This window comes from Chiloscyllium plagiosum, unplaced genomic scaffold (assembly GCF_037043375.1).
Source record: "Chiloscyllium plagiosum isolate Xiang-an unplaced genomic scaffold, Cpla_swu_hap1 HiC_scaffold_9, whole genome shotgun sequence".
NCBI classification, from domain to species: domain Eukaryota; kingdom Metazoa; phylum Chordata; class Chondrichthyes; order Orectolobiformes; family Hemiscylliidae; genus Chiloscyllium; species Chiloscyllium plagiosum.
This window is the reverse complement of record NW_028270147.1, coordinates 72,067,986-72,079,792: the sequence shown is the minus strand read 5'-3', so window position 1 is coordinate 72,079,792 and position 11,807 is coordinate 72,067,986. Positions and strand designations below refer to the sequence as shown.

Genomic DNA, 11,807 nt, shown 5'->3' with positions numbered 1-11,807 from the left:
GCAACTTGCTGACGTGTCACACTTTGTGCAGAAACCACAACCTGGATTAAACGTACTTCACTTATGGAAGTAAAGGCTGTTCGCGCCGTCGCGGCCAGTAGTGAAGCCCCAAAGGTGCTTTTACTCTGACAAAACAATCTTTCAATTGATGCCGAGTCATCATGAGTACGACAGATGATTGACAGTTTCACCACACATGTTCCGCCCTGTATCTAGTTTCCTATTGGTGGTCTTACGGTAAGAGTTGTGTGAATGTTGGCGCTGACAATCAGAAACCCGCATCTGATTGGCTTTAGGAACTGTCATTCTGCTGTCCTCTGTTCCTGTTGGTGGCCGGTGTTGTCACTCAATGCGCATGGCGCCGGTTGGCTGGAGATGGGTGGGAGCTGTCATCGTGTCTCTGAGAGGGAGCGGGGCCATGGCCTGCTGAGGATCGAATCGACAGGGAGTTCACAGAGGACGGGTAAGGGGGTAATCTATCTCATTGTGGTCGGGTGGAGTCACAGCGACAGAATCTTTCCTTGTTTAGGGGACAGTGGGAATGTATCAGCGGCTCGGAGACCATCTCTCGGACATTCTAATCCTGGTTGATAATATGACCATCATTTGGTGGTTCTGTACTCACTACTGCTTACATTGTTGTAGCTATGCCCTGAGATATGTGGTAGCGAGGATGGGGAAGGGGACGGTGAACCCCGGGCCTTAGCCAGAATAACGTTATGGGGCCTTTTCAGTCGCTCCTCCTCCATTAAATCAAGTGGCCGGAGCTTGCTTTGGCCTGTTAAGCCCTGACCCTCAGAGCCCTGCCTTCAGGAAGGACCAAACTGGTTCCTCTCCAGCAGGGTTCGCATCTTGAGCCCCAACACAAAGTTACAGGAAGTAGCTACTTATTGAAACACTAGTCAGATTGTAATTGTGTGTGCATGTATACTGCATAAACGTGTATTATTGTAAAGAGGGATGGTGGGTGAAGAGATCTTATGCGAACATTACCAGCCTCCAAAAATACGATTTCGTCTTCTTGCAAGTTAGCTGCCGCTAGAATGAGCTTCAACTTCAAAAAGCACAAGATAGTTCAAATGGATCAGAATGTTCAGTTATAGAGATTTAGATTTTAGTAGGACTGACTGGACATGGGTTCGTACAGATATCTAATTAGGGAGTGATTTTCTTCACATCCTCTTAAATCAGTAGGGTAAGGAATCAAGCTCCACTCTAAGACTTGTCAGCTTATGCTGTCAGGACAGCACTGAAGGAAAGTGCACTCATTTATGGTCAAATGCTGTACCTGTTTATCCTAAACTACAAGTTATTGAAGCCTTAAAGGATTTATTTACATATTTGATTGTGTGGTGCATGCAATCATATTTTAAGTATGCAGGTAAAATATTATGCTATAGCAAAATCCAATTTGTTGGATTCTACGTGGTAATTCTGAATATGCTTTCAAATTCAAATTTCCACTACAATTCACTCATTCATACATAGCTTCTAATTGCTTATCAAAATGTCTATTTATGGCAGGCTCAGTTCAACAATAATCTGATTATGCCTTGTTCATGTGCATCCTTTACGGAAATAATTTTATGCAACATTTTCATATAATAAAATATTCTAAGGCACTTCACAAAACGAATTGTAAATATGAGACTTCATATAATGAGATTAAGGAAGGTGATCAAAATCTTGCTCAAAGGTCATTTATTATGTAATGTCTTGAAAAAGGAAAGCAAGGTAACGAAGTGGAGAAATTTAGAGAATGTATCCCAGAGCTTAGGGTTTAGGAACTGAAAGAATGATATTATGAGTGCTAAACATTTCAAAACATAACACATAAAGTATCTTGAATACAAAGTAAAAAAGAAAATCCCGGATAAGCACCTCTGCTCAGTACAAGCCTACATGATCTGGTTGCCATAGACATTCAAATCGAAGCCCACTAAAGTGGTGATAGTACTGTATCACCTTTTCACACTATCTCTCCGATCAATAAAAGCTGCGCTTTGAAACTCAGAAACCAAGGAGCTGTGATGGGAAAGCAGGTTGAACTGTTTTGTATTAATGACCAAGCACAATGGTTTTGCGAGGTTCAGTTTCTATTCAACAGAATGGGGCGGCATTATGCTATGGAACGTTGGAGTCATTAGGGTGTACTTTGGTGATAATTGAATCCAGGAAACTCAAACATTGAGTGGAATGATTATCCCAAGTCACTGGAAGCTTTGACTTTGCATAACAGGAGGAATTGAAGCTCTGGATAGTTAGGATTGACTGCTGGCCTGTTCCTTTTTATGCTATCTATCCATCAGATAATGTTTCATAAGGCCTACTTCAGTTGCATTAGTTTCAGGTTGTTGCAGCAAAACTCTCTTCAAAAATAAAATCATATTCTTTTTGGTTCTTTTGATCATTGTGATGTTATCAGTCTGTACAGGGAATATAACAGTGGCCAACAACAGTGGACCAATTTAAAACCAGTAATGTTCAAGTAGGTAGAATTAGAGAGACACAGGTATGAGGATGTAAGCCTATAGAAAATAGTGAGAGGGCAAAGTCAAGGATGGATCTATTAAAAAGAATGAACATTTTAAAATCAAGGCATTACTTGACTGGGAGCCAAATTTGATTAACAAGCACATGGGTGAATGTAACTTGGTATGCTTTAGAACAAAGGAAGCAGAATTTTGGATGATCTCAAATATAGAGAGTAGGATGTGGGAGGCTGACCAGGATTTTATTAGATTAATCAATTCTGGAGGTAATACATGAGTGTGAGCAACAAAAGATCTGAGGCAAGGCAGAGTTGGGTGATGTTGCAGAAATGGAATATACAGCCTTAGCATGAATAAGTGTTTGAAAGTTCATTTTGCCTCCAGTATGATGCAGGTTACAAGCAGTCTGATTCAGCATCAGACAGTTGGCAAGAAAAGGCATAGAAGCAAAGTGGCAGCAAGCAGAGATTGTGATGGGGGCTAATGACAGTCACTCCAGTATCCCTAAAATTGAATTGGAGGAAATTCTGCTCATCCAGGACTAGATGATAGACAAAACTTTGATATTGAGATAGGGAGAGGTTGAGAGAGGTGGTCACATTTTAGTTAGGAGTCCTCAGCATACGTATGAAAAGAGACTTGTTTTTTGTTACCAAAGAACAGCATGTGGATGTGAATTGAGGATCTTTAAGGGAAACCAGAGGTCATAGTGAAGGATTGGAAAGAAAAACCATTATTGGAAATTTTCTGGCCATGATTAAATAAGTGTGGAACCAGGTGAGAACAGTCCCATCCACCTGGATGACACTGGAGAGTTAGTTTCAGAAGAGAATAGTACAGGTAACTGTTAAAAAATCACACAACAGGTTATCGTCCAACAGGTTTATTTGGAAGCACCAGCTTTCAGAGCACCGCTCCTTCATTGTGGTTGTAGAGGTTAACATCATGGTCACAGAACGTTATAGCCAAAGTAATTCAGTTTCATGGAGATGTGATACAGTAAACAATCTTAGATGACCATGATCTTAACCTCCACAGCCACCTAATGGAGAAGTGGTGCTCCGAAAGCTAGTGCTTCCAAATAAACCTGTTGGATGATAACCCAATGTTGTGGATTTCTAACTTTGTCCACCCCAGTCCAACACCAGCACCTCCCAGTCATGATAACAGTGTTGAAATACAAGAAGGAATAGTTTGCCTTCACATCAAATTTGTGATACTTAATGAACACTGGTTTGATGCAATAACACTGACAGAATCCTGATTGTAGACATTCAAATTTAAAATTCTGGAAAAGATGGGTCCAAATTTGGCAGGTGCCTACAGTTTGAAGATTTGGGAGGTGGTTGAGGCATTAGTTTGCAAGGTTGAAGAGGTTGGTAGTTTTTTGAAGGGGTGATGTCAGCTGTTTTGAGGAAGTGAGAGACCAGTCCTGAGAGAACTGTTTGCAATTCTATTATTCGTATATATTGTAAATTAAACTTGCATTACTCTCATTGATTGACATGGGCAAATGTGACTATTTCCCAAACATTTCAAAGACTTTGCTTTCCGTTTGTTATATCCCATTTTCAAGGTCACCAGATTCTAATTAAGCTAGTCCCAGCCAGTAAACACATAGGTGTTACCTTAGTTGGGAGTTTAATTTAAACCTTTCAGTTTAGAAGGTAAACATGTGAGATTGTGTTTGTTACATGCAAATTAGCTTTTTCCTGTCCATGTCTTGAAACACAGTTGCATCGTGGAACTTTTTAAATGAGATGTTATGCTTAGATCCTGACCATCTGTTCAGGTGGCATTGATCTCATTCAATATGTTAGTTAAGTATAGGGGAGTTGTGTGTCTTGCCCAAATTATCTCTTGTATTGGCATCAAAATAGATTAATTGGTCACTTAAGCAATTTGCTTTTTGAGAGATTTCACAGTATGCAGATTGTTTGCACTTCCCAAATGTTTTGCAGCAAATCAATAATTTTTTAATGACCTGGGGATGTGGAAAGCACTGTATAAGTTTAGACTTCATGTCCAGAACTATTCAAATTTGAGAAGTTGCAATTTTTTTCTCCTATCTCAGCATTGCCAGTACTGTCCAAAATAAAGGAGAGGACAAATTCTGCCTCCAGTAAAGCAATTTGTTTGTGGATAAAGAAAAACCCTATCACATGCACACTTTAGAGTATTAGTGAAAAGGGAGCAGTATATGTAGTGACGGTTGTTTGTGGATAGAAAGGAAATGTGTGCAGTGACAGCTGTCAGTGAAAAGAACAACATGTGCGATGGGAGCTGTTAGTGAATAGAGTCAAATGTGGAGAGAACTATTAGTGGATAATGAAAGCTGAGATTTTCCTTGTTTTGCTCAAGTGATAATAAATGATTCGTTATGCGGGAGAGAACATTTTAAATTGCTTTAACTTATTTCCCAGAATTCATGCAGCGATACAGCAGTTGGGATAACTTTATTTTAAATTTCTCTTTAGTAATACAGGGGAAAATCATTGGCATTAATAGTGTCATGAATTGCATTTTTGATTGCTATTAGTAGACATAAAAAACTGAAGTATTCCATCTATATTATTAAAAATCTTCAGTACACATTTGTGGTGATGTAGTTATTGAATCTCTTGACTATTCAGTTTGTGCAATCGCCTCAGAGCTTCTGGTTTGGACGGCTGATTTTTCCACCCAATTGTGCTGCAACCTGGAAAAGCAATGAACTGGTGTGAAATTTGGAAGTGTAATCATTCATGACCGGAGTACATACTGAAAGGCAGGTGACTTCAAGTTCATCCAAATGTTATTGTTACTACAACCTTTTTTTAAAAATCATTTTCAAACCATTTTCCCATATTGGGGGCCCAAGATCATTCAATAAGTAAAAACTGTTCAAGGGCTAGGGTTAAAGATTATACATTGTCATGTTTTAATTCCCCATTCTAAACTTTGGCACAGGCTCACAACCTTTAGTCTGGGAACAGCTGTTGGAACTAAGTCACACAGGAACTTTACTGAAACATGTTTCTGACATCTCAAATTATGCTTTGGTCTGAATCATTTGAAAGTTAAAATTACAAACAAACTGAAAATTTTCAGAAGCAATTCCAAATCAATTGGGGTAGCTATGCCTCTGGTCATTGGGTCCTACCCAAGTTAAAGACAGTAGCAGGTCCTGAGAGAAGACATATGTTCATCTGCATTTGGGTTATGGGATCAAGTTTTAATTGGACAAGTTTGAAAATGTATATAGTGTCCAACCTTTTTCCACCTCATCCCATTATGGTGACATTTCACATGAAGAATGGTCATCTGGCCAAATAAATCAGTTTATCCACCGTAAGGCCATCATCTTTAGTCCTGAAAAGTGCCAGTGCGCCTCCAATTGGAAGGATAAGGTATCTTGTGTCTGGGCAACAGGTGAAGCTTAAGGGCTTTTGCCCGAAACTTCGATTTTGAAGCTCCTTGGATGCTGCCTGAATTGCTGTGTTCTTCCAGCACCACTGATCCAGAATCTGGTTTCCAGCATCTGCAATCATTGTTTTTACCAACAGGTGACGCTAGCCATTTCACTCTGCTACTATGCAGTAGCCAGCATGAATTGTGTTCATCACTGACATTAGGCTGCCATCAGAGACCAAATAACTGCAGATGCTGGAATCAAAGATAGACAAGCAGGAGGCTGGAAGTACACAACAAGCCAGGCAACATCAGGAAGTATAGAAGTCAACGCTTTGGCTTAACCCTTCTTCAGGCCTGGAGGTGGGTGTAAGGGGAGCTGCAGATAAAAGGGGTGGGAGGCAGGGTGGTGAGGTGGGGATAGGTGAACACAAGTAGAGGGTATGATGTGGTTGGCTGATGGGAAGAATGAATCCGGCTGCGGAATGGGGTGGGGGGAGTGGGGAGCGGGGGGTAGCTCCTGGGAAGGGAGTCCGGTGATGGGAAGGGAGGCTATTTGAAATTGGAGAACCCAATGTTGAGTCCTCTGGGCTGTAGACTGCCCAGGTGGAAGATGAGGCGTTGTTCCCCCAATTTGTGGTTTGATTTGTTGTGGCAATGGAGGAGGCCAAGGATGGCCATGTTAGAAAGGGAGTGGGAAGGGGAATTGAAATGGGCAGTGACAGAGAGGTCAGATTGGCCCTGGCAGGCCCATATGAGATGCTCGGTGCAACGTTCCCTTCGTTTACATTTGGTCTTCCTGATGTAGAGAAGACCACGCTGGGAGCTCCAGATATAGTAAACTAGGTTGGAGAAGAGGCAGGTAAACCTCTGTCTTACCCGGAAGGACTGTTTGGGTCCCTGGATGGAGGTGAGGGGGCGCTGTGCTGGCAGGTTTTGCATCTTTTCCAGTTTCAGGGGAAGGTACCTAGAGGTTTGGGGGGGGTTGATGGGGAGAGTGCCACGAAACAAGGATTGGTGAAGGGAGTGGTCCTTGTGGAAGTGGAGAGAGGTAGAGAGGGGAAGATGTTCTTGGTGGTGGAGTCAGCAATAGTGTTTACGGATGATCCGATGGATATGGAGACTGGTGGGGTGGTAGGTGAGGACAAGGGTGACCCTGTCTTCATTGTTTTTGGACGTGGGGGTTAGAGCAGTGGAATGGGGAATGGAGGCAGTGTGGTGTAGGGCTGTCTGGATGACAGAGGGGGGAAAAGCATGTTGTTCGAAATAGGTGGACATTTGGGATGCTTGGGAGTGGAATGTCTCTTCATCGGAGCAGATGCGGAGGAGATGGAGGAATTAAGAGAACAGATGAAATTCTTGCAGGATACTGGGTGGAGGAGGTGTAGTCAAGATAGTTGAGAGTCTGTGGATTTATAGTAAACGTCCATCTGCTGTGTTGCTGGAGATGGAAATGGAGAGGTCAAGTAAGTGGAGGGAGGCGTCTAAGACCAAGTGAATTTGAGGGCCAGGTGGAAGTTGTGGACGAAGTCAATGAACTGCTCCAGTTGAGCCTGGATGCAAGACACTGCGCCGATGTAATTATTGATGTAACGCCGGAACCAAAAACCGCAAAGTTAACTTTCTCCAGAAACACACTTTTTATCACCTGTTTACTCTTATTTGCACCAATTAATCAAAGGGGAAGTCTCCTCCACCCAACCGGGTGGGGGGGCTACTGGGGTGGCATGGTAGCTCAGTGATTAGCACTGCTGCTTCACAGCACCAGGGTCTCAGATTTAATTCTAGCCTTAGGCGACTGTCTGTGTGGAGTTTGTACATTCTCCCCGTGTCTGCATGGGTTTCCTCCAGGTGCTCAGATTTCCTCCCACAGTCCAAAGATGTGCAGGTCAGGTGAATTGGCCATGCTAAATTGTCCATAGTGTTAGGTGCATCACTCAGAGGGAAATGGGTCTGGGTGGGTTACTCTTTGGAGGGTCGGTGTGGACTTGTTGGTCCAAAGGGCCTGTTTCCACACTGTAGGGAATCTAATCTAATCTAATCTTACTAATCTCAACAACTTTCCAAAAGGTGCATAGGTAAATCCAAGTCTGAAGCAATGATAGGCTACCACCAAACCAAAAAAGATCTGTTCATTTCTCATATGAGTAATATGGTATGTGAATGGCATGACCCTAGATATGTAGGCCATAAGTCTCAAAGCCTGGCAGATCATATCAAACAATATCCTTTTGGCTGTTCATAACGAGCAAGGTACTGACTATACTCAACAAGCAGACATTTGCAAAATTCGCAACAGTCCAACATTAGATATAATTCTACAAATGGACCACGTTTGATTGAAGTTGTTTAGCACATGAAGAATTGACTTGACAATTTAAGACTGTCAGCTAGGCTTCCATGTTGCAAGCTTGCATGTATGGAAAGTTACATATATTAACACACAAGGTCCTGTTCTTTGTAATAAGAGAGAATATGTACATGCACTGGTCCTGTTTCAACTCACCAAAATAGGTGACATCATTGCTCTAAGAAATGAACCTGTCAATGCTTTGAACGTTCAGTCAACCTGCCTGATTTAAAGTTTAAATAAAATCTGGCAGTTAGTTGTGAATTTTCATTATCTGATGCATTCTCCATGGCAGCATCTCTACCAATCAGCACTCTCCTCTAACACAGTATAAGTATTAGTTTTCCCCTTAAATTGGTATTCTTATGAGAAATGCAAATGAAAAGACAAAGAACTTTGACAAGTTCTTGTTTTTAAGCATTATTTCTTCGTAATTATGGGTCTTGGTGGTGCTTTTTAATTCCAAAGCAATTCTGATTATTCTAAGGTCTATAATGTAAATGTGAAATGTTAGAAGCATCAATTGAACTGTCCAACAGGCTATTTTGACAAAATACATTTCCTGTGAGAAAGTGAGGACTGCAGATGCTGGAAAATGTGTTGCTAGAAAAGCATTTCCTGGTCCTGTCCCTGCTCTGTAATGAGTTTGATCTTTGTCCAAGTGACCTAATATTTTGCCCAAAGATGAAAGAAGAGAAAAAGCAACACTAAATGTTCCAGCTCCTGTTTCTGGCACTTCACTTAAAAGTGCATGCAGATGTGAAATTACAACTGATTCAGTTTTAGTGTATTCACAGTCAAATAGTTGATAACATTTACTATATTGGTTCAGACTTAGATTTACTATGCATCTTTTGGAATAATATTGGACGGAGAAGGCTTTCCCTTTGATTAATTGGTGCAAATAAGAGTAAACACATGATAAAAAGTGTGTTCCTGAAGAAAGTTTATTTTGCGGTTGTTGGTTTACTCGCCGAGTTGGTGGGTTGTCATGAAAACGTTTTGTCACCATGCTAGGTAACATCATCAGTGTGACTTGCGTGAAGTGTTGTTGTTGTACTCCACTTGATATTTATCTGATCCAGTCTGTTAAGATGGGTGGTGACATTTCCAGTTTTTCTCTGCAGCGGTTTGTACATGAGGTCTATTTCTACATGATGGTTGATGGCATTCCAGTTGAAAACCAGGCCTCTAGGAATTCCCACGAATGTCTCTGGTGAGCTCATCCTTGTAAGGTTGCATTGTTGTAGTTAAATTAATGGCCCTCCTTGTCTGCATGTATTGAGATGAGGGAGAATTGGTCGTGCCGTTTTGCTGCTAGTTAGTGTTCATATATCCAGATTACTAGTTTATTTCTGATGCCATTCTTGGTGTCAAGATGTTCTAGGGACGAGTGAAGGGAAAGTGATATTCTATCTGACGTGGATCTGTTGGTCTGATAGGCAAATTGGAGTGGGTCAAGAGTAGTGGGGAGGCTGGAGTTGATTAATGTCGTGACCAGCCTTTCAAAGCACTTCATGACCACTGAATTTAGGGCCACTGGGCAGTAAGTCATTGAAACATGCTGCATGAGCCTCCTTAGGCACAGGGATGATATTGGCACTCTTGAAACAGGCAGGGACAGTGACCTGCTGCACGGACAGGTTGAAGATGTCAGAGAAGACCTCTGCAGTTGATCTGCGCTGAGTGCACAGCCTGATACTCCATCTGGTCCCATCGCTTTCCTTGGATTCACCCGAAGGAAAACTGATTTGACCTCTGATGCAGTGACTGTTGGGATAGTTTGTCAGGACTTGTCAGAATAGGTGTTACCTCGCCACCGAAATTCTATTCAAAGTGAGCAGAACCTGGAATGGCATCAACAAGCATGTAGCAATAGACCCCATACACAAACCACTGGAAAAATTATACCAGTCACTGTAACAGACCAGATCACATACATATCAAGCAGAGTATAACTACAGTGCTTAATGGAAATTGCGCTGATGATGTTTCTTAGCATGGTGACAAAATGTTTGCATGACAACCCACCAGGTTGGTGAGCAAACCAACAACTGCATCCATAACCCAAGCTATAAATCTTCGCAAAAACTTAAAGTTTATTTTGCATATAGAATACTTGCAGGTAAAAGCTGCATTGTTTTCAACTCTCAAGAGGGCAGGTATGCTTGTGCTTTGACTTACAATAAATTTCGCAGTCTATAACTAATGCAAACAACTAATTATTAATGTAGTTCATTTAAATCACTGTGGAATTTCTCAAAGCCAGTAATATCGATAATCAGCTTTGTAATTGCTGCTGAAGAAGAGTTCTGAAGAAGGGTCACTTGACTCGAAATATTATCGCTTGAGTTCTCTCCACAGATGCTGTCAGCCCTGCTGAGCCTTTCTTACAATTTCTATTTTTGAGTTACAGCATCCATAGTTCTTTCCATTTTTATTTTGTAATTACTGTTGTACAGAACCCTTTAGATATCACCTAAGATTTCACTGTGGTCTGTTAAGAGCAAAAGTATTGGAGCAGAAGTTTTAGGTATGTTTGTGGTTATGTACAGAATGAGTTCAACTTTTATGTTCCTGTCAAGAGTACTAAATCTGAACAAAGCTGCAAAGAGTATACTTGATTAGTAAATGTTTCCTTTTTTTTTTGGCTGCAGTATTTGACAGCAGCCCTATGTTAGTCATTTCTGCTGCCCGTATACATGTTTAATAACAGCTACAGTGATTCAGCAAAATGCAGCTTAAGGTTGACCAAGAAATACTTATAAAAATCAAACTGCAGAAGAATTTTTATCATAAATCTGTCAGATACTTTTAAAATTACACATTTTTCAAAATATTTTGCCAGCAACTTTCACAATTTCAATCTGTTCTTATTTGAGCAATTTGAGGTAACAAAGTACAAGGGCATTTGACATTATGTATATGCACATTGGCTTCTTCCACTTTGTTTATCCAATATACAGTATAAACTAGGGAATAGAATGCTGTTGGAGCAAATGGCTGGTCGTATTTTTCCAGACCAGAGGAAGATACACTGTGGGATATCCCAATGCTCAGTACTGACTGTTTTTGATAAATGTTTAATGGCTTGGATGTATGGGTACTGAGCACAATTTCAAAATTTGCAGTCTACACAAAACTTGAAAGTATTGTGAAGAGTGAGGAAGATGATAAAGAGATTTCAGGAGGACATGAGCAAGTTGGTGGCATGGGTGCATTTCGTGGCTCAATATTCAATACAGAACAATATGAAGTGATACATTTTGTTTGGTAAAATGAGAGACAGTATATGCTAAATGGTTAATTTCAAGGGTGATGAAAAGAGAAATCTGGTGGTTCTGCACAAAACTTTAAAAACAGCAGGACAAGTTAACCAAAATATTTATTAAAATGTGGAATTTTAGGCTTTGTAGATAGCAGCCCAGGAATGCAAAGTCAGGACGTTATGCTAAATCTAAATAAAAGGGCTGTACGGTTGCTCAGTCATTAGCACTACCGCCTCACAGCAGCAGGGACCTGGGTTCAGTTCCATCCTTGGGCAGATGATGTATGGAGTTTGCACATTCTCCCTC

The 11,807-nt window shown here is 41.0% G+C and overlaps 1 protein-coding gene across 3 annotated transcripts in view; it reads left to right on the top strand.

Annotated features, from left to right (window-relative positions):
* The window catches only part of LOC122554516 (kelch-like ECH-associated protein 1), a 70,892-nt gene that overhangs the window by 28,633 nt on the left and 30,452 nt on the right, over positions 1–11,807 (top strand). Inside the window, exon 1 of one of the 3 annotated variants that reach the window (XM_043699653.2) lies at positions 380–463. The exons of 1 other annotated variant lie outside the window; for it this stretch is intronic. The gene's annotated coding sequence lies outside the window, so the exon portion shown is untranslated. Of the gene's footprint in view, positions 1–379; positions 464–5,150; positions 5,260–11,807 lie in introns of those variants that run through there. One more of the 3 variants, XM_087990777.1, reaches the window with a different exon arrangement.